At 49.9% G+C, this 27,117-nt stretch overlaps 1 pseudogene; it reads left to right on the top strand.

Annotated features, from left to right (window-relative positions):
* Positions 1 to 8,195: 8,195 nt before the first annotated feature.
* On the top strand, positions 8,196 to 9,938 carry LOC144172639 (uncharacterized; annotated as a pseudogene).
* Positions 9,939 to 27,117: the final 17,179 nt, after the last annotated feature.

The raw sequence follows: 27,117 nt of genomic DNA, 5'->3' as shown, positions 1-27,117 counted from the left end.
ATAAAAATGAACGCTAAACATAAGAAACGCATAAAACAAACCTACACATAAATGAGGATCTCACCTCATGGCAGAACAAAAACTGCAATTCACTGCACGGATATCGCGTCTGATGAATATTAAATTTTACTGCATTTCCTGCAAACGATGTCGATTGCATGAAGACTCCTAACCTTAGGTGGCTTCATTAATTTATGTTGTCGGTCGCCCTCCAAGCCCGTGGTAATCGCGAGAATTATTCGTATTAAAAGTATTCACATATACTGTTTTCTTTTCCGTTTTCTTGTTTTTCTAGAAATAAGAATTCCCGTTGCCAACACACCATTTACCACAGCAGAACGCCTTTGAGGCGATATAAGAATAACAAGGACACTGCGCTAACATGAGTGCTCACTGTATATGAACTCCGAAACGTATTGTAGAAAAATTCTGAATTTAAATCACCCCGAATATGTGTACTCCAGTTACAAGGCCGAATACAATCCGCGAATTGGAGTGAATTGGTAAACATGCATGTCGGATACACATAACGAAGTGCGGGGGTCACGAGCAATAGCGTTAGGTCAAAAGGGGGAAATCCCCGCTTCACGTTTTATGAGGCGCGCCACAGTGGATTCCTCCGGATTAATTTTGAACACCTGGGGATCTTTAAAGTGCGCCGAAATTCCGGACACACGGTCGTTCTTGCTGTTCGCCTTCACCAGAAAAGCGGCCGCCGCAGCAGGGAATCGAACCCGCGTCCTTGTGCTTAGCAGCGCCACGCCTAAGCCCCGCTTTACCCACACCCTCTCTTTTCGGAACCGGCTTCCGAAAAATGACAGCGAGCCGCCTCATGACAAATACAATTTTTAGGCGAAGCTCATTTGAATATATAGTGTTTTTTTTTTATTTTGCATGTATGCAAACAAAAAGTTACGTATCTGAAGAGTGAGGCGTTCTTTACCGTGGGGCGTTCGAAAAAAAATGTCCCGGTGTAGGCATTGTCAGTACACGGTCACCACCAATGTCACTCGCCGTTCTTGACCTCAAGCTTATGCGTCTCAGCACTCGATCCGCACCATCAGTAGACTAGTTAATATGATGCACCGTCTGCTCGTTCGCTAGAGTCAAAATAAAAGTGCGTGGATAAATGTATATGTCTTCCTTGAGGATGCCCATCGTCAACTTTCAACAGAAATTAAATTTGTTTACACCTTTCCGGTAAATTTGGCGCCACCTGCGTGTCACGTACCTAGACAAGCTTCGCTGGCAATCCACATTCACCTGGAATGTCTCGTGATTTTTCTTTTCGATTATTCCTCACAAAATTGGGAGCTATCAATCTACATTTAATCTACTATAACACTTACATGTTCCAGCGTGACCAATTCGACACTTATTGTTGCTGCAGACATACATTCTTACGCAGCAATATTACCACTCCAGGCATATCGGATAATCTAAAAAAAAAACTGCGCGCAAATTAACGGGGACAAAAATACACGAAGACAGCACAGAAAACCCCGTTAATTTCCGCGCAGTTTTTTTTTAGATGCATTATTACCAACTCGCCCAAATCTCAACCCTTTTAGATTGGATAACTTGGAAACCCGCTCAAAACATTTTAAAAGTGTAGCTTTTCTGTGTGGACTCAACACGCAAACCCTTCTGTCCGTCTGGGGTGCAGGATGTGCCAGACTTTCCTGCATGCGAAAATTGTAAGAAAATTTCCCCGCATTTCCCCGAGGGGAAGAATGTGAAAGTGCGAATGCACGAGTTGAATTTGCGCGGTTCGGTAATGTTCGCGAAAGAGAGATCACACACACACACACAACTACAAAGAAAGAAAGATGCATTTATTCACAGACACATATTTGTGTTGTCGTTGTACTTGATTGCTAGAGCGGATCTCAGCTTTGAAATTTCGTGTCAGTACTCCTTTAAGCGGGTGCATTAGCCCTTCTCACGCCCGATTCCTGGCCAATCCCCCACGTGGGTATGTGCCATGTCAGCGGCCAGGCAGCGCGCGCCCATCTCCCCCCGTTGCCAAGGAAGACGAGGAGATTCCTGGCCAATCCCCCACGTGGGTATGTGCCATCTCCTCCCGTTGCCAAGGAAGACGAGGAGCGCGCGCACCCGCAGCTGTTGCTATGTGGACGGACGGCGGTCAACGGAATTCAGGGTCGCTTATAAAGTGCATTCGCACTTAATAAAAGGCCCTGAACCTTCGTGTTTTAATACAAGGGCACTCATATCGGCCTTCCCAGGGAAATCGAGAAAACGGCCGCAACAGCACTCAACTGTCGTCGTCATGATTCCACAGCTCAGACGACAAGGACAGAAAGAAAAACGCAAGACAGGCGCTAAGTACGACCGGCGCATGCGATTCGCATGCGACTGATCCGCCAAAACCCGTCCTAACAATCAGTCGTAACGATCAGTCGCATGCGAATCGCATCCGCCGGTCGTTCACGTGTCTACCGCTTTAAACAAGTCCTCGCCAAAAACGAGCATCTGCAGTATCTGCGAGCTTCCAAAAAAAAGTGAAAGGTATGACATCATGAAAAGTATGTCATATATGTGGGCTTTTGTTTCCGTTCCATGGATGTATTATATATACATGGTGGTTTCGTCAATAAACTTTCAGCGCCTGTTTGGCGTCCTTTCTTTTATCTTTTTACTGGCCTAAAATAACGTAAAATTACGAGCAACAACAGTTGTAATAAACACGTTCGATTTGCGTGCTTGCAACTCCCAAGTTAACAACGGGCGCGGATTTTGCTGCCTCAAACGCTCGCTCGAATTCGTTTTCGTACCGAAACGACCTGTACCGAACCGCCCTGTACCAAAATGTCCTGTACCGAAACGTCCGTGTACCGAAAAGACCGCACCGAAACGCCCTGTACCGAAACGACCAGGACCCCCGAAATGTCCGTGCACCGAAATGTCCGTGTACCGAAAAGACCGTACCGAAACGCCCTGTACCGAAAAGACCTAGACCCCCGAAATGCCCGTGCACCGAAATGTCCGTCCACTGAATTGTCTGCGCCGAAATGTCCTACACTGAAATGTCGGGATCCCCATTTGACTAAAATGCCACCTTTGAGCTGACACACAACGTTTTTCAAAACCATTTGATTGAAATGCCGTTTGAGACAAAAGAGCACGACTATCGACCTTTAAAAATCTCCAAGGCCTTTGAAACGCGAAAGCTTGTACTCTCGCACCCAGTTTGTTAGTGCCGATTTGCAATTATTTGCGAGTAAAACTTTGTTATTAAAGAGCTCGGTCATAGTCACTTTTCTTTTGTTTTTGTTTACTATCACTTGGTCGACTACTAGAAAGTAGCTTAGACTCCCAACACCAGTGGTACGAAAAAAAAAACTGCCTATGTTGTGCAAGTTTTGTGAGCCGCGGGATGACGTGCCGTCGAATATCTCTAAAAGTTCGTATGCACACGTGCTTGTGGGGTCGCAAATGATCGTCATGCAGCGGAATCAATGGGAAATTGGGTAGGCCCATTACCAATTGGTTCCTCTGTAGGACCCACACAACATGCAGTGAAGGTAAACTTTTGGCTGCGACCTGTCTGGTTGGGAGGCTACAAATGAAAGCTATAATTACACTGCAAACAATGGTACAATAAATGGAGAAGCCGACGTTTCACAACCAGCTTTCTTTCTCAGGGGTGACTGGGGTCAGCCTGCTGCCGCGTCCGATAGCCTTTCAACGCGTTAGGTATCTCACAAAGCGCAGGCCATGCGCAGGCTGTCTAGCGCAGGCCATGCGTGTACACAAAAGTGAGAGTCCCAAGGTAGCGATTAAGGTATCGTGACGTTGTGCCACCAAGTTTTCGTTCTCGACGATGGCCGTCCCGACGAAGTCGTTTCTGTGGACGGGTGCATGGCAGTGCTATAGCTATACATGCACCATGAGCTGACATAATCTCTTTACTGCACAACAAAGAGCCACCGAAGAAGCCCCCGAATACACAATGACCAGTCTCATTCACCCCAGTGTCGCCCATCTCAAGGAACAGGCTTGCTCCCTGCACCCTTCCGCGCGTCGCCGTCATACCTAAGGGCCTTAGTCATACTGATGGCGCCCCTTTCCAGGAATCGCTCCTTTTTCGCCCCGTTGGCCTCCGCGGCTTCAAGCCGGGTATAATAACACTTCCGACATTGTTGGATGCAGACGTCTCCTCGCCTGCTCCCAGTATAATAGGAAGGAACTTTTAATCGGCTGGTGTGGCGAGAGCTGCAACAGTTGTCTATAAGCTTTCGGCGCCCACTTTGCACAGTGGAAAAGCACAAATGGCACCCCCGACATTGGAGGCTGGTTCTCCAGCAACAACCCCCCCCCCCCCCCCCCCCTCCCTGGTCAATCCCCTTAGCAACGCCACTGTAAGTGCGATCGCTGATTATTTTTGAGTAGAACCAGAGTCCTTCAATACACCGAATGCAACGACGACGGGGTGATAGAGAATATCAGGAAAGGCGAATGCACACGTGCTTTAATTAAAAGGAACTTTGGTTTCTTTCCTTTTTATTTTTTTCGTGACGGTTGAGGGGCTCATTAAACGCGGAAAGTTTGGTCTCTCTCTTGGTCTGTTTGTCAGCCTGTCTTTCTGTTCTTCGATTCAGCCGCCCGGCCAAAGTTAATGCAGAGGAGAGTTCTAAACAATTAAGTCCGCTGGCAATGTCAATACTTGTGATTATTGTTGAGCCGAAACAAAACATTAGGCATATTTGAAATAAAACACCAATACATAACATATATTTGCATTGTTCCTTAGAAAAATTCCAAATGAGTAGTCCTTGAGAAGTTAATTATCTGTACGTATGCTGCAGAAAACATTATTACAAAGCATTTCCAACTTCTGATAAAACAAACACTGCAAACCCGCCGCAGCCCCTGCTAACAACGAAGCCGGGACGGAAGCGTGCGGCAATAAAAAGAGAGAGAGAGAGAGTAATTTATTGCATGGAAAGAAAACACAGAGAGGTCGGCCTGATCGTATAGTCTCTGACCTGCTACTTTGTGTGGGGGTGGGCAAGGGGGAAAGAGCATAGATGGAGAGGGTGACAGGTATGACGAATATAAAAGGTGCCTTCCGTAATGCATTTCTAAAAACGCCTTTTAAGCACTTGCGTTATAAAAAAAAAAAAAAAACCAACGCATACAAATGCGCAATGCCGAGAAATTGCCCTACATCATTTAGCGGTCTAAAAAGGCACAGGCTCCTTTTCCCGCGCAGTGGCCCTCATTTCCGCAGCCTTTGTCGTAGGGGATCCGCAAAGTGTGAAAATAAAATAGTTACTCACTGATTTTTAAAAAAAAAAAAAGCGATAATAAGTCGTCAAAACACGACCGAGGAAATACGGTGATACTGTCACTGATTTGTTATATAAAATACTTAATAAATCGCTACAAAAAAGAATAATGAACAATTAGGTTTTATAAATGCTACAAATATCCCAGCTAATATTCAACAAATAAACGGAAGTTTTTTTTGGCAAGGCCGCACAACCAACTGCTGGCCTGAAATAACGCAGAACTGCGAACAAGAACATCTGTAATAATTAGGTACGAATTGCGTGCTCGCAACCACCACGTAAACAACGCGCGCAGCCTACAGCGCATGCCGGAATTCGCCTTTGTACCGAAACACCCGTGTCCCAAAAGGTCCGTGTCCTGAAACGCCCGTGTCCCGAAAGGTCTGTGCGCCGGAAAGAGGGTACCGAAACGCACTGTACCGAAACGTCCTGCACCGAAAAGACCGGAGCCGAGCGGGGCGGCGCGAGCCGACCGCGGAGGCTATGGGGGCTGTAGAGGATGCCGGCCACTACGAGAGAGGGCACCACACGTTCCCACTCTCTAACCTGGCATCAGACTCCAGACAAAAAGTGCCCAGTAACATTTTTCTCTGAACCAATCACGTGGAATTTTATGGCGTCTTGAAGTTAACATACTGTAGTACTCAAATCCGGGAGAGCAATTGGATATCTGATCTTGCAGCGACACAGTGCTCGATTTAGGAGAGCCAAGTGGGTCATTTTTCAGAGACTGCCCATAGACGCCATTGACAAAAAGTTATATGCCCAGGTAACACGCATCGTTCGAGTTACATGATTGAAAATATACAGTAATGGAGAGTGAAAGCTGTTCTGCATACAACCGGGAGAGCAATTAGCTCACTGGTTTGGGTGAGGAGCTACTGATTTTTCATTTTTCGCTCCCTTCAGTTACGGAGCGTCGCGCCGCCACACGCCGACAGAAGGCGCTGCTCTCCGCGGAGGCGCTTGGGCAGGAATCCTGGGTTCGGAACGGGAGGTTGCCAATCACCCTTCCCCCACCACTGCCCCCCCTTCCTTGGACACGGGAACTGCAACAGCTTCCCCCAGCTGTGCACAACACCGTAAGGGAGATGGTGCGACCACCCCTTCCTTGGACGTGGGATCTGCAGCAAGCCCTCCCAGCGCTGCACAACACCGTAGGAGACATGGTGCGACAGCACCTCATGTTAGCCACTCGACTGCCCCAGTAGGGCGTAAGCGGCGCCGGCGGGGAGGCCGCCGGTGCACACCCATAGTTAATGAGGGGTTCTTGAATATGAACGGTGCTAGGGGGCTGCCAAGTGGTCAGAGTTGTATGCGTCACTGGAGAGTGAATCAATGACACTCTACGCCGTGGCAGAGACTCACCTTCGCAACCTGGAAGAGCCCCCTACACACCCAGATTGGCACTGGGCCGGCTGCAACCGGGAGGACGGGACCAGAAAAGGCGGCGGAGTGGGTGTGTTGTGGCACAAGAACACGTCATGGTTGAATCTGTCCACAAGTTGCACTGAACACCTATGGGTTTGCGGAAACATTCTGGGTGACAGTGTGCTGGTTGGTGTTGTCTACCTGACAGTTGCCCGAGGGAAGCACGATGGGAATGACAGAACTATACAGTGCATCATTGAGGATGTGCAACGCTGGGCAACAGACCTGGAGGTGATACTAGTAGGGGATTTCAATGGGCATATCTACCCTACCGACGGATACCAAGATCGAAATGGGGAACTGCTGCTTAGGTGTGCACAGGAACTATCCCTTGAAATTGTCAACCTCCGCCCAGACTGTGAGGGTGAATCAACTTGGTGCGCCCGCAACTCTCAGTCTACTATAGACTACGCGCTTGTGTCCCCAAGACTGGCCGCCCGACTCACCCAGATGCACATTGACGAAGACGGGCACTTCAGCCTAGGAAGTGACCACAATCGCCTGCGTCTATCGTTCTCGGCCTGCGCCCACAAGCCTAACCGGATGAAACCCCAGCGGCGACCCCACTTGCGCCTGCCAATCCGTTCAATAGAACGAGCTGCCCAGGAGTTTGAGGAGTGCCCCCAGAGGAGGAAGGCGCAGACGTATGGTCAATTTGTGCACACTCTGCGGTCAGTCATGCACACCCACATGGTGCTGGATAGACAAGCAGCACACAAATCATGGAACCCATGGTGGGACAAAGAGGTTAAAGCGGCATGGAGAGCGCGTCGCCAGGCCAACCGCGAACACCGCAGAGCTGTGAGAAGTCTAGACGTTGAGGCCAGTGCGGCTGCATGGGCACTATATCTGGAAGAGAAGCACAAGGTGCAGGCACTCGTGCAGGGCAAGATTGCGGATCACAATCTTCGGATTATGCAATCAATAAGGAGTGAAGGCAAATCCGGGGCCCAAAAGTTCTGGACATACGTCCGGTCCTTGGACAGAGCTGCTCCCCAGCCCCCTCCTCTCATGGATGCGACAACGGGCCGGGAGGTCACTGAGCTCCGCGAATACCTGACACAGTATTTTTGTCTGGTCTTCGGGTCCCCAACCCCTACTGGCCACACCCCTCTGGCCGTCAAGACGGACAACCCCAAAGCTCCGCCCTCATCCGAAGGATCACAAGGCCAGGAGGGTATACGTTGGGCCCTGTCGAGACGCACGGTTGATAGGGCTCTGGCTCGGATAAGTTCTCGCACGGCCCCTGGTCCCGACGACTTGCCCGCTCGACTACTCAAGTGCTTGGGTGCCGATTCGAGGGAGCAACTTGCCGACCTGTTCACAGCCATTATTGAGGGTGCACCTGTTCCCGATGACTGGCATCTGGGCAGAGTGCCTTTGGTTTTGAAGCGGGGGGGAGATGCAAGAAAGATACAGGACTATCGGCCTATCACCGTCACCAGCGTGATGTACCGCCTGTTTGCGGCAGTAATCAAGGAGTGGATCAGCGCGTGGGCTGAGGCCAAAGGTCTGCTGACCGACCTTCAAAACGGTTTTCGACAAGGTAGGCGCCTAGATGACAACCTGTTCGTCGTTACACAATGCGCCGAAATTGCAAAGAAGGAAGGACGGACGCTACTGTGCGGCCCTCTCGATGTAGAGAAGGCGTATGACAGTGTTCCTCATGCGCCCCTCTTCTCCTGCCTGTCTGCTCTCGGCCTGCCACCGCAGCTCCTGTCGACCATTCAGCGGCTATACAGTCGGAACATAGTCACTGTGCAGCTAGGCACCGCAGTGTCTGACCCCATTGTGGTCACCAAAGGCCTCAGACAGGGTTGCCCGCTCTCGCCTCTGCTGTACATTTTGTATGCGTCGAGACTGGAGCGGGCACTGCTGAAGTCCAACCTTGGATTCAGTCTGCGATACAGTACGACCAGTGCCAATGAGAATCACCGTGTGCCCGCCTTGGCGTTTGCAGACGACCTGGTGGTAATGGCGGAGAAGAGCCAAGACCTTCAGACGCTTCTCGACATCTGCCAGGTGGAAATATCGTGCCTCGGCCTGCGCTTTAATGCGCGCAAATCGGCGGTAGTGCGTCTCGCCGGGGATGAGGCTGATTCTACTGTGCTGACTCTGGGTGGAGAGCCCCTGGCTTCCTGTGATGAGTACAGGTACCTGGGCGTTACCCTCTGCTACGAGGAAGCAAAGTACAACAGGCACGAAAGCGCGCTTCGGCAGGCGGCTCTCCGATCCCAGCGGATCCTTCGCCGGCGGTGCATGTGGGGTTGTAACCGCTTCCTAATGATCCGCGATCTTTGGAAGCTGGTCCACGTACCAGGCCTCACATTCGTTAACGCAGTAGTCTGTCTCGAGAGTGGCTAGAGAGACAGCAACGGGAAGTCGGAAGGGCCGCCCTCGGCTGTCATGGCCGGGTCGCCAATGAGGCGGTACAGGGAGACATGGGCTGGTCGAGTTTTGAAGCCCGGGAAGCCTCCAGCAAGATCGCATACCGTGGCCGTCTCCTGTTCCTACCCCGCACGCGCTGGGCACGCAGAGTCTTCGAGTACCTCTTGGCAACCTGCATGAGGACCGATTGGACGCGACGAGTGCATAAGTTGGAGGGGAAGTACGGCTTCCTCACAGAGCTCATCACCGCTGACAATGCAGCCAAGTGGTCGCGTGATGTCCACCGGCGAGTCGTGGAGGTGGAGAACACTCTGTGGTGCAGGGGTATGGAGCATAAGTCCACCCTCGACTTCTACCGTCGCCACAAACAAGAAATCTCCACTGTCGACCTCTATGACAACAGCGTGGGCAGCAGCCTCCTGTTCGAAGCGAGGGCAGGAGCTCTTCGCACCCTCGTCTACCGCAGCCGCTTCGACAACACCATTGGGGGCACCATGTGCCGGCTCTGCGGAGCGGAAGAGGAGACTGGAGAACACCTTGTCCTCCTGTGCGCGACTCTACGGCCCGCCCCGGTGGATGGCGCCACACTACCACGGGCACTCGGTTTCCCCCAAACGCCCGATGGAAGTGGTGACGAGCTGGACGCGAGTGAGAGTGGTGGGGAGGCCGGACACATCCCGACACAGAACTCTGCGGCTACGGCCACCAAACAGCGACTGACTCAGTGGTGGACCATTGTGCGCCAGGCCTGATTCAGGCCAGCAGTCTGTGTTGGGCAGTTGGCTCGACATGCTCACATAGGACCGTCACCTGAGTGCGTGTGCTAGTTCGCATTCGCATCACTATGCGTTCACCGTGAAAAAACTCTTCGACAACAGTGTGTGTGTGTGAGTGTATTCGAGTGTGGATCACCGTGCGTTCACTGTGTAACCTCTTCTGTCGATGGCTTTCTTCTGTTTCTGTGCTCCCCCCCCCCCGCCAACTGACGTGTGCGTGTGCAATCGCGTGAAGCACCGTGCGCTCGCAGTGAAACAACTTTCCGATAACTTTCTTGTGTTTTCATGCCCCCCTGTGTGTGTGTGTACGGTTCTTTTTTTTTTTGTAATACCGGCTGGGACACCTCTTTGGTGTTCACCCGTTACAAAGGGTCAAGCCACTACATCATCATCATCATCATCAGATGCTGCCGCGGGCGCGGAATCGTCGACGCGGGCGTTGAAAAAACGCACGCGCAACGCCGACGCGCGCGAATCGCATGAAAAAACGCTCCATGCGGTTCAGCCTTAAAGCTTTTGACTGTACGCGCAGCCGAGTAATGAACCCCACCCGTCACCAGCACCGAGGTTGGTTCTAGAAATACGGACGTTGTGCCGATGAAAGATAAGACTGCGTTTGTGGAAAAGGAATACAGCGGAAACTAATCGGACTCTATGGGTATGGTGGCTAGAAGGGGAGATGGCAGCTTTGGCCGCCAAGGAGTGTAGCAAGCGATCATGCCAGCAGCGGCGGCGCTGCTGTCGTCACATAGATGGGTCTCGGGCCGGACGGCTGGGCCACGGCCTCCGCGATCGGCTGCCGGCAGCCGATCGCGGAGGCCGTGGCTGGGCCATATAGTTTCTTACAGTATACACTAGAGAGGAATCTGGCGCTAGCGTCTATGCGGCTCCCATGAAGGTCGTCTGTGTCGTCATGGGCCGCCATTATACATCGCGCTCGCCTTAGTTTCATCATTGGCTTGGATTTAAACAAATTTAAACAAAGTGCCACAAAAACACGAAGAATAGTGTGCAATTAAGTAAGTGGAAAATAAAAACAGACTGTATTAAAACTAAGAAAAAAAGAAGTAAAGCATATTTTTGCCGGAACGGTTGTGCCTGCTATTCCGCAGGCCAAGGTTGTAGTTACGAACAATGTTATATTTAGAGGGTAACTCATTAGAGACTGTGATTTTATTAATTTTACCATTATTTCAAAAAATAAGTTGTTTGGAGGGTTTCGAAAGTTTTTTGAGCGTGCTTATGAAAACGCTGCCTTCGTGGTGAACCGGTGCACCGCGACTGCCAGCTAGTTTAACAAGAAAAATGAAAACGTGGCGTTAAACAGTCGTGGGCGATGACAAGACAGGACGCATACAAGCGCCCGTATTTGCCATATCTTGTCTTCGTCGAAGTACGTTTTGTTTCTTCTTTTCGTCGGCTACAATATCGCAGCGGCATATTACCCGCTCAGTCATACGTCCTTCGACTGCGGCATGAGCAACGTCAGGTGCGATCACGCATTGCCTGCTGTTTCACTGAACACGGCTACCAAAGAAACGGGACGATTTCGGCTTCCTTGTAGCTCGTAAACGTGTTAATGCATCGTGAAGCAAGCAAATCCCCAAAACCGCTTAAGAATCCAGTTGTCATGCCAAGCCCAAGCCAAAAAGGGGGTCTTCCCATGAACCCCCACGACGACATGGCTTACGAGGCGCAGTTTCCTCTCTAGTGTACTTACTGAGAAACTCTATGGGCTGGGCAGCTGCGCCTACGACGGGTCTCGCGACGGGCCGCTGCGCGTACGATACGTGCACCCGAGATGTATTTGCGAGACATTTGAACTGCGCTTAATTGCGCTACGCCTGCTCCTCGCATATCCTAATGAGCTTAAAAACAAAAACTGTTTCTTCGATACCTGTCTCAGCCGATCAACGTACCTGGCGATGACGGGCGCAATCTTGAAATTAACCACTCGCTCTCGAGCTGAATTGTAATCGACACAAGTATTTTTTAAAGCAGCCTGTTAGCGAACGCGCACAATATCGAGACTTAGTCAGCTTTCCGTCGCTCCTAAGCAGAAACAGCGCATATTCTGGGCAGCAGTAAGAACTAAACAGTCACGTATGAGCTGCTACCGTAGCAAGTATCGTAGGGACTTGGAAAACGTGATTCACCACGCCGGTTAGGAGGGTTTTATTTAGCTTATTCCGCATGTTGGAAGGCCCATTTTGCGTCTCTCTCTCTCTCTCACACACACACACACACACACACACACACACCCACACACACGCACACACGCACATACACACACGCGCACACACACACGCACACGCATAATCCTGGACAGCAACAGGGGTTTGATATTTGTGCGCTAAACTTGAGAAACAAAGGCGAAATATTGATACTTGTATCAGACATAAAAAAGCTGCTTTGTTTGTATCAGTACGGGCCAACTAGCCTGGCTAGACAGAATTGGGGATACATTTTTTAGCAGGAAATGAAGACACATGGCACTTGCGAAGGAAATAACGAGCATTAATTTGAGCTGCGTCACCCACTGCGCTGCGTCACAGCAACTGGCAGCAAAGCAGCATAGCTCGTGCACGATACATTGAAAATGTGCAAGGTGAAGGTGAAGAGAAAAAACAAAACAGAAACAAGACAAGTCAAAGACAAAAAAGTCAAGAAAAAAGTGGGAGTAAACAGTTCAAGTCACGCGCCGAATCTTCAGGTAGCGCATCCTGTCTTTTTCCCTGCCTTGCCTTGTTTTGGACGGGGAAATGCAGCCTAGTGAGCGCATAGAACTTGGTGACATTGTCTGCCAATTCCTTGCTGTGAGTCTCCACCGGCATAATTTAGTTCATTTCCGTTTCAGCTTCGTTCATTTCGTTTCATTCATTCGTTCAATTTCGTGTCGTTTCATAAATCAGTTCATTCAGCTCAGCTTCGCCGTCGTTCTTTTTTATTCTCTTTCCAAGTACTTCTCCTCTAGAAGTTCTTGACAGTCTTTTTTTGCGGCAGTTTTCTGGACAAGTAGGCCGGCGTGTTTGGAAACAACGACGGATCTGCGTCGTCGGTTAAGCGCGCCGGGCCGCGTTCGATATTCACCTCTGCCCATGCACTGTGAGTCCGCACGATGAAGCGCTCTACGAAGTGCAGTTCGCAAAGCGCTGATGATCTGCCCAACTGCTTGTCTGCGCGCGGAATGGCCTGCTGCCACGTTCGAAGCATTTCTTCATCGTCCGGCGCAGCGAAAGTCGACGCTTTGGCGCCTTTTTTGCGTGCGGAAACATAACCCGACGTACAGCCAGGCGCAAAGCAATGCGTTTGACGCTTCGGAGGTTTCGCCGCAAGTTCAGTCATCGCTCACGTCCAGAAGCGCCAACTACGGGGGGGCAGTGGGGCTCGTGCACCCCCCCGGACGGCTTTACGGGGGGGCAGAGCCCCCTCCGGCCCCGGCTGAGGATTTTTTAAGGGCTTGGCTCGGCTCTGCGCCCGTCGACATCGGACTGTTGGCCGTCCTGTCTACAAACTATTGCTTACAATAGGGGTTGGGATCTTGAGAGAGAGAGAGAGAGAGAGAGAGAGAGAGATTCGCTTTATTGAGCGTTCTGTTTGGTCTAAGGGTCTGTAGTGGCCCCCAGCTTGAGCCGAGTGGCGACTTCGGTAGCTCTGTTGACCACAGCGGTTTGCACCTCTTGGTCTGAGCTCCCCAGCACCTTCTCCCACTGCTCTTCACAAGTAATTGAAGGAAACGGGTCTTTAGGACATCCCCACTGGATGTGAGGAAGGGTGGCGAGGGCACCGCATCCAGGGCATTCTGGGGAGGGGTATATAGAAGGGTGGATGAGGTTCAGTTTTGCTGGATTAGGAAAGGTGTTCGTCTGCAGAAGACGCCATGCGTGTTCTTGGGAAAGGTCGAGTTGAACATGGGCGGGAGGGTATCTACGGCGGGAGAGGCAGTAATAAGTAGTAATGTCATTGTACGTGACTAGTCGGTCCCTGGCAGATCTGGACCCGTGGTAGGGAACGTGACTGGCCCCGGCTCGGATCGTAAGCCCTCGAGCCGTATACTGTGGGCAGCCTCATTTACCTCGAGACCAGCGTGTGCCGGAGTCCAGATAATCTCTACTGGGGAACTGGGTGGATTTTGTCGCAGAATTTTGAAGGCCAGCGTTGACATTAGGCCACTAGCGAAATTTTTAACGGCCGTTTTAGAATCAGAGATTATGATTGATGGGGTCGGCCTCATTGAGAGTGCTAACGCAAGGGCCGCCTCTTCCGCCGTGGCTGGGTGGGGAGAGTTAACGGTCAGGGAGGTGAGTGGGGGGTTATCGGGGTCATTAATTACGGCGATGGCGTAGGCATTGTAGTGTCTATATTCGGCAGCATCCACATATACTACATCGGGTCGTACCTGGAGACGTTTGCGTAGAGCTCGTACCCTTTGTTCTCTACGACCCGCGTTGTAAGATGCATGTTGCGAGGGATCGGTCTAATGGTGAGATTAGAATGAATGTCGCTAGAGAGTGGAGATTTCGCTTCAAGGTCGTCGAGAGTGGTTATTCCTAATTGTTTGAGAATGTGATGCCCGGTGAAAGTTTTCGATAGGCGGACCACCTGATTGGATAAATGGGCTTCGATGAGCTCCTCGGCCGTGTTATGTATCCCAAGTACCTCGAGTCTGGCAGTAGACGTATTAAGAGGGAGGTGAAGGGCAGCTTTGTATGCCCGGCGGATGAGGCGATTGACTTTATCTAATTCACTTTTACTGGGGTTCAAGTAGGGGAGTGAGTAAGTGATCGCACTGATAACAAATTCCTGGATCAGTCGGATCCTCTCCGCCTCCTTGAGCCCCTTGCGACGATTTGATATTCGCCTAATGAGCCCAGTAGTTTGGGTGACATGCTGTTCCAATTTATGGAGAAATTGGGTGTTGGCCCGATTTCGCTGAATTGTCATCCCCAATATTTCCAGGACAGGGACCTCTGGGATCGGCTTGTTCGCTGTCTGAATTTTAACGTCTGGAGAAACTTTACCTTTTCTTTTTGGGGGTAATAGGAGCTGTTATGACTTATTAGGGGAGCAGGAAAGCCCTGAACGTCCAGCTTCTTCGTCTACGACGTGAGCACCTGCCTGCAGAATCTCCTCTATGTGCGAATCACTGCCCCCCTTGAAAGACAGTTCCGTCCTCCCGATGGGCAGGGGGAAACGCAGGGCCGTGTCGCTTTTCTTCACGTTGAGTTAAATGTGCTCAGTGTGCGGATTGTTGACAACAATGTAGCGCTGTGCTTGGCTATGGTGGCTAGAAGGGTGGCCCTTCTAGCCACCATAGCTTGGCTTCAGCAGCACGCCAGCAAAGCGATATTTTGTCGGGAGCACAGGTCGGCGCACTCATCGTGAGTACACTCATTTGTACTCATTTGTACTCAAACTCACGAGTGAGTACGATGATGAGTGAGTACACACCCAGATTAAAAAAGTGAGTATGATGACGATTGAGTACATGGGCAAGCCCACTACTCGTGAGTACAGAACTCATGAGTACACTACTCATGAGTATAAGGGCTCATGAGTATAGAATACTCATGAGCATGAGTACTCATGAGTATGAGTACTGGTGAGTATGGTACTCATGAGTACGCAGTACTCATGATTACAGTACTCATGAATACTGTATTTTTGAGTGTTTGCACTCGTGAGTACATGCACTCGTGAGTACAGCAGTGCAAACAAGTTCTATCACAAACTCAAATCTGTACGCACGTGTACGAGTTTCAGACATTTAGCGGTGGCGCTGTGCTGCTTAACTCTCAAGGATGGTAAAATCAGGCAGCGAAAACTGCACCTCCCTCCTTTGCCTGTCCTTGTTTGGCGCTGTTAGCGTTTTTCGGTGGTCGCTCGCTAAGGGGTCGCGCTGAAAAGGGAAAAAACGGGGGGGTAGTCTCGGTGGGAAGCGCGGCTACAGTTGCTCTGTTTCTACGGCACCTGTTGATTGGAGCAGTTATTTTTGCTTACAAATGCGCGGCCTGGGAACGCGTAGCTGCTTCGTTCCGCTTGGTTCATTCAAATTATTTTAGGGGAAGCGGTGGGGGCTGCTCACAATGCGTGCACTACGCGCACCGAAGTCGCTCTTTCCCGCTCTTAAGCAGTTTCCACAGATGCATGTCATGCTCTGGAGTCGTTTCGTGAGCGGAACCGCTCATTTAAACAGTCGCAGTTAGTTTACGTGCTTCGCGTCAAATTGACTGCATGGTTTGTGTCAACCTCATGGTTTTATTAGGCTCCCGTTTTGAAACTTTTTGCTCAGGTTCGGTAGGACTACGTCCTCGTGCTGTCCATTTCCAAGTGAGCAGATATAGCCCCACCGTGCAGGTTGTGGGTTGTTAATCGGACATCATAATGCCCAGTCGAACGCGTGTGACGCCTTGTTTCGCCTCTCATATTTTGTCGAACAGCGCTGGCATCTTGCTGCTGTGGGAGCGTTTTGCTTTCGAATGGCAACCCGATGTGCTGCTTCTCGTTTATGCCACCGTGTAATGATGAAGCTGACGACGACGGTGAATTTTGGTGGTGGTTGTTCCCCTACCTTCATCTGATGTTTACTGGCGGGGCGACCACTCCTCGCTAGCAACTTGTGCCGAGTTTAAGCTCGCACTGTGGAAGGCCTCGTGAAAGGCTGTTTTATATGATAACGCCAACTTTGGGCTTTGGGTTTTTGCCTTTAGCTCGCGTCTTGGAACGTCTCGTAAAACATGTTGCTTGCCCATAACGACTCCATCGCAATTTTTTTATCAATAGCTCTCAGCTTCATCAGCGCTTCTCGAACCAAGAGCTGCAGATTTCCACTGTGCAACCAACGCACCAACACGGGAATACAGTGACGTCAGTGCAAGCTATCACGCCTCCGAAAAGCCTGTCTCTGCAAACTTTGTTTTCGAGGTCACAATGCACGCCAGAGCAGTTGGACAGTGCTGTAACGGCTGCCAAGCACCGGCAGCACCTGGGTGCACTGCGGCCGTCGACTGCGAGCGATACCCGCTCCAAGCCTCCAAAACACGTACACATACACTGTTGGGACTGGGCCATCCCAGCTTAGTCACTACTGTTGCGACGTTGCCCTGCCCAGTCCGCTATCGACGCGGCGTAGACCATAGAGACGAAGTAGCTGAGCTGACGGTTATTTGAAGCAGCATTTATATACAATATATATAGAAAGGCAGCAAGAGCGTTACATGGCTAAGAAAAGCACGATAGCACTTCTTTACTCAGGGCCTTCGATGAAATGCCGCCGCACCACCGCTGCTTCCGGGTTGGTTTTATACCCCCAGGGTTTCGTTGCAGCCGCGTGCAGTTCCAATGCCTCCAGTCGGAGCTATCACTGGCCGCATTATGAATCTGGCGAATGGAGGCGAAGTGATTGCGTCAGCCGAGCCGCCATGACCGGGAAAGGGAAGGCGACTCTGCGGCGGCGTCTCCAGGCGCTACTTGTTGTGTGTCTGCGGGGATTAGTTCGTCCCAGGCATGATTTGGTCCAGCCGTCGTGATGGGAAAGGGAGAGCAGACTCGGCGGCGCCTTTCCCGCCAAGTCGCGGCACGTCTGACGCGGGCGGTTTGACCTAGGCGCGAATCAACCCCGCCATCGGCACGTCGCCAGGTGCAGCGAATTTGTGTCGGGCGCTCTGGCACAACACACACACGGATACAAAAATGAGTGGTCAAAGTCAGACCCGTTTCGGGGGCTCTTAACGGAAATGAACATAGCAGCGCGTAGCGCCCCTGTCGTGTCCCTTTCTCGTGTCCCTTTCTTTTTAGCCCCGAACTGCCCATTAAAAGAAAAACAAATCGACTCGTTTTTTTGTGCTGATGGTTCAGTCATGCAATATTTTTGAATAAATGTGACCAGCAAAACACGTATTCAAAGGAATTTCTACTGGATGCGTCAAACCGCTGAAGTTCACGGTTCATACATTTGCGGGACGTCTTATTTGGGGACACCTCGTAGTTAGCCGACACAATGTAAAAGGCCCTCACTGCTGCAGGTGCCCCTTATGATGATGATGATGATTAGTGGTAGCCTTTTTGTAGCGGGGCGATGACGTGTCATCTCATAGGGACCCCGCACCGCTTCCTCCCCCCTCCCTTCGCCGCTTCGAGGCGCACTCCAGGTCTGCCCCCCCCCCGGAAAATTAAGAAGTCTACGCCACTGCTCACGTCGTCCCAACGTCAGGGTTTACAGAATACGCAGCTACGTACAGCTCCGAAAGCAGGGAAAGCACCATGGAAAGAGGAACGCACAAACGTCTGCCAGTGAACGACTGCTGTTTTCACTGACAACACAACACGCCGAAGAGCTTTGCAATAGGCATCTAAGGCTAGGGTGCCTCGAGCGGGCGCGCATCGAGGCACGCTATCTAAGGCGCGATGCGCGCGCCTCCTGTCGCTGGCATGACTGACTGCTACACGCCTATCGTGGCCTCCGCGATCGGCTACCGGCGGCGCGCCGTTGCGGCGCGCCGCCGGCAGAAAATCGCGGAGGCCACGCGCCTATTGGCGGTGAGATCTTTGAGTGGCGCCCCCTGGCTCTGACGTCGGCTTAGGGATTCGCGCCGCTGTCGTCTGCTACACTCCGCTTGTGAGGGGCAATAGTGCCTGGGCTAGAAATCGCCCGCTTCGTTGCTGTAGTGCGTTAAAAAGCGTATTTCTAGCGACTCAGTTATTTTGCCAGCTTCTGACGCATCTGAATAATTTGAAGCTGTATCCCCCACAAGTTTGCAACACACGAAGAGATAGAGAACAACTTTCTTCAGAGTATCGGTCAGAAGATCGTGTCTAACTCGTCCTTTCTTGCTTATTCGCGAGGATCAGCGATCAGAGCTTCTCGATAAGTATTCAAAATGCGTAGGCTTCCCTGCAGTATTTTGAGATGCTCCTATAAAGACTCAACAGTCTAATACTACGTACCAAGCAGCGGTATCTACACGCTCATCGCACAGCAGGAAATAAAGCGGCTTTCTTCTGTTTCTTTCGTTGTTGTCTTGTATCGGATTAATGTTTCTTGCTTTTTTTTTTCTGCCCAACGCATTAATTTTTTTGCGCCGTCACCAACTTCTTATTAGGAGGTTTCGGGATGTTTGGGAGCCTCACAAAGGTCGTGTGGATATTTTCTTCATTTTGTATGGCATACATTCCCTTCTTCACAAATTGGCTTTCATTACGGCTGCGTGCAAGAAGGTGCATAACCGCAGCGTGCTTTGTTTATTCACATGCAAATACAATGAGAAGGTTTGTGCTACGCCACCGCGATCGCGCCCTAAACAACGTGGTCCACAGTATTTGAAGGCGGCTTTTGTGCTCCGAATTTCTATCGTAATTATATCGTTATCATAACGAACTGACTCTCAACTCGAACAATGATGACATGATTACGGTGTTGAAGACATGATATGCTCGCTAACTAACGTAATAAATAGTATACCTGCATATATTACAAGACTCGATCTAAATCGAAGAAGAATTCCAAGTAGCTCTTTATTGCTTTTCAACCCTTCCAGGCGCGAAGAACAAATCCTATTCTACTCGGGATGGCGTTCTATGATTTGAAGAAAATTACTTTTACTCTCTTGTCCTGGACTGAGGACCCGGCCCACTAACCAGATCGATTTAATTGTTAAACAAAGGTTTTCCCTCCTCCCCTTACTCCTCCTCCACCTCTTGAGTGCAGTTTTCCTATAACGCATATCGGAATATCGGGAAGATATGGCTGTGCAAAATGTTCTGAAATATCCCTCCAGGTCTTAACAAACATATTTGTGTTACTATAAATTTAACGAAGACGTGACTCGTTTTGTTCAATAAACCTCCATACTGGTTAGATGCCTGGTATAGAATCAGCACGCGCGTATGTACACACTGGGTTATTTGGAACTCAACCTACAGTTTTGACCACCTGGGGATGTTTAACGTGCGCCGAAATCTCGTGCACACGGGCGTTTTTTGCTTTTCGCCTCCAGCAGAAAAGCTGCCGCCGCGGCCGGGAATCGAACCCGCGTCGTATAAATTTCAAGTCAAGTGGAAGAAACTAATGGAGGGCGCATACCATTATACGTCTCCTGGAAAATAGTTGTGAATAACGATGTAAATATAAGTAGCCGAAGTGGAATGGACTGGTAGACTTGAAAGATACCGATCAACCTCGTCCGGTGGTTATTTGTAAAGTTTGCTGCCCCTATCATCGGGTAGCAATGCCCCATGGATTTTCTTTTGCAATGTTATAACGGCCGAAAATTTTCAGCGAGAAGCTGGCATGTGTACCGATGCGTAGTGACGAAGTTACAGCATCGTGAGCAAGACCCCAGGATGGTGCAATGCCCGGAGAATAGACAGCAATACTGCATTTCGGTCAAGGAGAAGCACCTCCGCACACATCTACGTGCGGTGGCCTTGTAGAATCGAAGCTTTATTACTAGCCTTAGACAGACAGGGCCCGTATTTGAATTCAAGACCTTGCAATCGAAATTCCACGTTACGGACTGGCAGCCGCTTTTTTTTTTTTTGAGGGGGGGGGGGGCACTAGAGAACGCTACGGCGGTAGCAGAGCAGATGAAACGAATTGCGCAGATATGCAATTTGAAATAGCATATAAAAGTTTATGGTGTCCAAATACAAGCAGGGTAACACCGTAGCAGCTGGCGTAAAAAGAAAGGGTGTGGCTATTCTGCCGGCAGCCGGGAGAAATACGTTTTCGAAATTCTCCCGGCACTCCAATCTCATTGGCTGATTGGTCAAATCTCATTGGTCAAAAGTGCCGGGAAAATTAAACTTTTCGGATTCTGCCGGCAGCCGGGAGAAATAGGTTTTCGAAAAACGCAAGAAAACCTAACCTAACCCGTCCTGACCTAACCTAATCTAACCCAACCAACCACTCGTTTTCTTGCTGCCTCGGTGGTCCGAGCTTAGCGTTTCCAAAGCTGCACACAGTTTTCTACGCTGTACCTCGACATCCTTTCATCCAACTGCGCGAACGTTGCGAACTTCTCACGGACAGCGAGGGGTCGGCTAGCAGAAATTTCCGTGGCAGCATTGCTTGTCTCTTGCAGTGGTGACTATCGCGTAGCTCCCGATTCAGGGAGCGACTCAGAGCTAATTTCATCCATGGACAAAACCACTAACACTGTCTCAAACAATCTTCGCCCCAATTTGATGAGCCATGTGTCCCGCCGACCATGCCAATGAGAACTTGTTGCCCGTGTGGAGTGCGCCAAAATTACGCGCGACGTCACGCGTTTGTCACGTGACTCCATCAGCCAATGAGATTCGACTGCCGGGAGAATTTTGAAAACGTATTTCTCCCGGATGCCGGCAGACTAGCCACTCCCAAAAAGAAAAATAAAGCCGGCAATGCATCGGCGTGCTGTGCTGCTACAAAAGTCGTCGAAAGATATCGTGTCTTGCCGCCCCGTCGAGTATTAAAATAACATGAATGGACTCTGGCGTGACCAAATATTTTGGTCTTAGTGTCATGATGGTTACTTCCTTAACGCCATTAGGTGTACTTTTTTATGCGCATATTTTGAGAATTCCCCTATACAGTAAAATGCGCGGTCCTTCCCAGAGCAATTTATTCTATAGATGATTTCATAAAACACAATAAAGTGAAGCAATGTCATGCCCCGGTCACGGAACAGACGAAAAGAGACGCACAGAAGCGTCGGTGGGCACTGAGGGCGCCAGTAAGTGCGGCGGCGCCCAGAAGCCGAAAGAAGTGGAGGAGTAAGCCGCCGGGGCGAGGCATAGGCTTACGATTGTTTAGTTACGCATGCGAAGCAACACAAAGATGGCGAAAAGGAGGTGTACAGTCGAAACCTTTACGACAGTAAACACGGGAGCGCGTGTCGCTCAGTACATACATAGCGGTCTAGCGATTGGATGGCCAACTTCCGTAGTTCGTACATTTGGCGCGTACACTCCCTGACAACGGTTGATTGCGCTGTTGTCTGCTGCTGTAGCTACGTTAGATATAAGGGCATGATTTCAGAGAATACAAGGGCCGATATCAAGCGCGAACGTCGGCGAACACGTTGAAAAGTTTGCTTTTAGCAGCCCGATTGGGTGATAAAACATGTTATCCTCGGTGACGCAACTAACGTGAAGGAGCGCTTTCATGGAGTGCGCCCACCAACCGCACCAACTGCGAGAGCACGCCAGCCTCTCACCCGAGCGCTCTGCATGTATTGAGCAGCACGCGCTCCCGTGTTTACTACCATAAATCTTTCGACTGTACATGAAACAATGGGAAAGAGGAGTGATTGCGGAAATTTCAACGCCCACACACGAACCTGCGTTTACAGCAATGGTCGGAACCAGGCCATAGCACAGGCATTGTTAATTGGCGTAGCTCGGGGCCTCCCTTTCGGAACTTGTAGGAAAAGAACAAACGCTAGCACGTAGGGTACCATGAAGCGACTACACGCACTCAAAATTAAGGTGCTAGCAATGACTGCTCATGCTCGCAAAAAGAACGTGGTCACAAGTCCGGGTTTGCTTTTCGTTATAGGGTTAGCAGTACACCGCCCCAACGGAGGCTACAAGAGCGCCAAAAATGGCTGCAAAATGGAGTTAGTCTTGCCTTTGCGCCGATCTGGTTTCCGCACTGGCCAACCTGGATGCACACGATCTCCCGCATCGTGAATTTCGATTAAAGGGGCCCTGAAAGGCGTTTTGAGCACACTAAATGAAGTAGCGCTATCGTTAGATTGGGTCGTCAAGGTCATCTGAGCCAAGTATTACTCTTTTACGCGCAGCGGAAAGCTCAGACTTTTGTTGCAAATTTTGTCGCTTTTTTCTCACCCTTTCCTTCGTGTTTTTGGACGCCGCCATCTTCACATGTCTACATCATCGATTCCCATATGTTCGTCATGAGCTAGACATCCTGCTATTGGGCGGATTTTTCACGCACTTCCGGCAAAGAGATGAGTCGTCTGCTCAGCGTCGGCTCGCCGGCTGATCTGCCAGCGGAGTGTCGGAGTGCTTGGACATTTTACGACAAACGAAACAAGTGTAAACAAACGCTTAACCGTGCGTATTGAATGCAACACGGCCATAACACGACATGGATGTTCTCTTACCTGAGTACGTTCCATAAAGAAAGCGTTGAAGCCCCGTGGCACTTCTTTCTTGCAATCGCAGAGAACGCCCTGAGCCGAATGCCCGGGTTTGACGGATACATTTTATTCCACTTCAAAACAATCGAGGGATGCGTTTCGAACGAACACAGCGTCACGACATGCGTTGCAAGTCTGAACTGCGATCGACCGGCGATCGGTTGCCTCCTCCTGCCCGTCGTAAATTCGGCACTCACCTCGCGCGCGGTTGCGGGGACGAACAGCAAGTCACTTAACTCTGGCGCGCAAGGCGAGATGGCTTTTAGCCACGCACACTGCACATCCCCAATGCGAGGTTGAGTCGTACGTCGCTCGAGAAAGATAATCCAGATCATGGGAAGCACTATCCACCCGCAGAAGCACAACGTCGCATTTCATCGCGAAACAAAGGCGTCCACAACACACACCATCGCCTCCTGTAACGCCAAACGCATCTCACACTTCCCAATGGGAGTGAGTGGTACGCCTGCAGTGCCCACATGTCGCGAGGTGGGGCCCCGAGCTGAACCGGGATCACGCAACCGTAACTGACTTCTGGGGCGGTTCGTGCCTTGTTGCCAAGGCAACCGATGTTTGAGATTGTCAAAGAAATGGCGCTCGCTCCAGCGCTAGAAAGCTGAGAGCCGCGCCGGAGCATGTTTTGCCAACGTTGCCGCTCTCCACCACGCGTCGCCCCAAGCTGAACTGGTCACATGATTGAAGCCTTTTGTGCGCGGGTTCTGTATCGGTTTAAAATGTCTTTTTCACATGCCGCCGGCAGGAATTACCACCACCGCAAAATAAGACCCGGCACCAGCGGGGCCACATCTGATACGGCGCTTTTTGGATAAACAGTGCGCGGTGCATGAGGGGCATGAGGGACCGAGCGCACGATCCTCCCCGAGCGGCTGCGAGTTCGCCGCCGATTAAAAGTCACGTGCTGCCCTGCAGCAACGCACACCGCGAAAGGGCAAGGCCAGGCCACCGCACAAATGCGGCCAGATTTTTCGTTAGCTTTTCGAGCCTTGACCGGAGTGAGGGATTCAAGGTGTCAACAAAGCTTGCCCGTAGCAGACGACAGTATGAGCAGCGCGATAGCGGAAGTACGTCACCGCCGAGGAGCGCAGCATCACGGCAGGGAAGGCTAACGCGCCGTCAACAGCGGAGAGTAAGTCGAAAGGAGGAGGAAACGCGGCGCGACGATAATGCGCGATTTTTGATTTACGATTTCTCAGCTAATACTCATCGCTTTAACAAAATTCTTGCGGGAGGAGATTGCTAATACATTGTCTTATTTGGTTACATGTACATCCATGCATCGGCGGAAGGTATTTCAGGACCCCTTTAACGAAACTGGGTAGTAAGTACGGGAGCGTAGCACAAGGAGCGTAGCAGAATGCGAATCCAACGGCAGGAATCACTGCCGCGGCCAGATTGTGCCCGCTTTTACAGCCACGAGCCATGCAACTGCGCAAGCGTCGACCATCAACCAGTGGTGGGGGTGGTGGTACCAGTGAAATGGCGCGTACCCACTCAGGGGGATTGGCCACGAAATGGGTGCCTTGCCGAAAGAAATTAGGTAATTTTTGTAGGGAAAGAAAAATATTTGCCCGCGGGCATTTGTACTCTTTTTTTTTTCTGACCCCTGTAGTATTCGTAACTGGGAGATTGATAAGCTTGTAAGATTAGTTCTTTCCTACCGCGGAAATGCAAACGCCGCCTCCAATGCTTGGTACCACTTAAAAATTGGTTGTTCAGAGAAATTAGGCGATTTTTTTTCTCGAAACAAGCCAGATACAGAAACCAAAACTAAATCGGATAAAACAACAGTGGCAAGAAAAGCTTGGAAACCTTCCCCTAAAAAAGAGGTTGCAAGAAAATAGTTGAGATAACGCCTGAAAACGTGTACGCAGATTAAAGTTCGTATTGAAAATGAGCCAGATCTTGCTGTTTCACGGATCAAAATGAGCCAAATCCATTTGCCCAATGGGAGTTTACTTTTGGCTTGACTGTTTTGACTGTTTCGTGGGGGTTCCCGTAAGTTTTTCTTCTTTTATTCTTGGCTTTTCGGAGCTGGCTTATTATGACTTCAGACACTAATTAGGAGATAGGCGAAAGATCTGTCCCCAGATGTCAACGACGAAGTGAACGGAAGAAAAAGTCAACGAAATGAAACTGAGAGATGTGAAACAATGATTTCATATCGTCTCACCCGTCCCTACGAAATAGCTCTGGTTATATTTATTTTTTAACTCCCATAATTACCATTTTAGTGCTCAACTAAATAGCCGCCGCTTACAAGTCCTGGCAAATCTCTCTCTCCTCCACCCCCCCCCCCCCCAAGAGTACAAAACCACTTCATTAAGGTGAAGAAGAAGATATCAGCAGCCTTCTTGTGAAGCGTTTTGGAAATTCATGGGAAAACAGGAATGAAAAGCTTGCTTACTTCGTGAGTGCCTTCAGGCGTGCCCAAGAAAATAATCCTAGGGAAGAATTCGAAAAGAGCTGCTGACGGTGGCAAGAAGACTCACCTGCTCTCCATGTATAGTTCTACTGTTCTTAAGCCCTGTTGCATAATTTTAATGCCTTTTCCACCAAAACTCAATAGCACCATGCTTGAAAGTCAATTTAAATAAAGTTTCTATAACAATGTCGCATCAACTTGAGTGTTTCGATTCAATATGAGCCAAATCCAAACTTATCCTTCCAATATTGCCCAAATTCACGGCATAATTTTTAATTCCTTGTGGCCATAAACTTCCCCTAGCTGACATGTAAAATACGGCATATAATAGCTTTCACGGCGTTGCATTTAGGTCCGGCAACAAACTTCCGTTTGTTTCTCAGATTCGCGTTAGGTGGATCTGGCTCACTTCGAAAAAAAAAAAAAACGCCTGAAATACTCTAATATTCATCCGGAATTCGCTAGAGAGACGATGTCAGAAAGTGTATAAACCAACAGACAAAAAATCACAAAAATTGGGCTTGACGGGGCCTGTGCTGCTTTATTAAAAACCCATTGCAAGCATGTTCGACATATATAAAAAAAATGCTCTTGTAAGTATAAGAGTAGTTTAAAACAGCAGCTGCTTTGCAATAAACATGATTTGCAAGGTAGTCATAACAGAAACGTATACCAGTAATAACGATCCAAAATATTGATAAATTTATCAATTAATAATAGCTAACCACAAATAAAATGTTTAATCTAGGACAATTTGCTGGTTAGATTAATTGAGCAATGTCGGTCACGCGTAACCACGGAGCAAGGACAATATAGGAGGGGAAACGAGGCTTCCCAAGGCGGCCAGATAATGTCACAAGCGCTCGTCATACGTTAAGCTAGCGGCATCTGCCGAGGGTGAAGAAACCGCGGGGCTGCCGCTTTCGGAATTGCACTGCCCAGCCACGGAAAGAAGTGCGGCCGCTGTCATTTCGTCCATCAGGTGCCGCTACCCTCTCATTCATCGTCGCAGCGACGAAGCTTTGCAGTCCGCCTTGGTTTTCGTTGTGACATTATCGGGTCGCTCGCCCGCGCTTATCGCGATGGGCCGTTCAGCCTCCTGTATATTCTTGCTCCGTGCGCGTAACGCAACGGCTGACGTCCACAATTTGTGCGAATAATGTATCAGCATGACGGGTACCATGTGTATAGGTCCTTTATTAAGGTAGATATTTCGTGGATGAAATTATTACTTCACTTGCCTTCATCGGGGCGGCCCATGCCCGATGGGTCGTTGTAAAGAAAACAAAATGAGCGAATGTGAAGTTATTCAAAATTGGTGCTGTGCGGTCGCCAAATCGCAACTTGGAAATGCCCCGAACGGCTTTCTTTTGAAATATGTGCACATCAGAGCTTGATCACAGAAAAAAAATAAAGGTTTAATGTGCGGGAAAATGGGGGAATTATATATCGGTAATTTAATGCTTTTCAGAAGAAAGATGGGGTGAAATTACGAGGATTTCAGCGACACGGGCTGTTTTGTTACCTACGATATCAACAAAACACCGATATCAACCCAACATCGTATAACAGCACGCGCAAGAAGAAGGGACTTGGGAGAAATGGAAAGAAAGCGCAAT

This window comes from Haemaphysalis longicornis, unplaced genomic scaffold, assembly GCF_048455015.1.
Source record: "Haemaphysalis longicornis isolate Haplotype H1 unplaced genomic scaffold, Haemaphysalis longicornis Haplotype H1 scaffold_25, whole genome shotgun sequence".
Lineage (NCBI taxonomy): Eukaryota > Metazoa > Arthropoda > Arachnida > Ixodida > Ixodidae > Haemaphysalis > Haemaphysalis longicornis.
This window is presented reverse-complemented; position numbering and strand designations above follow the sequence as displayed.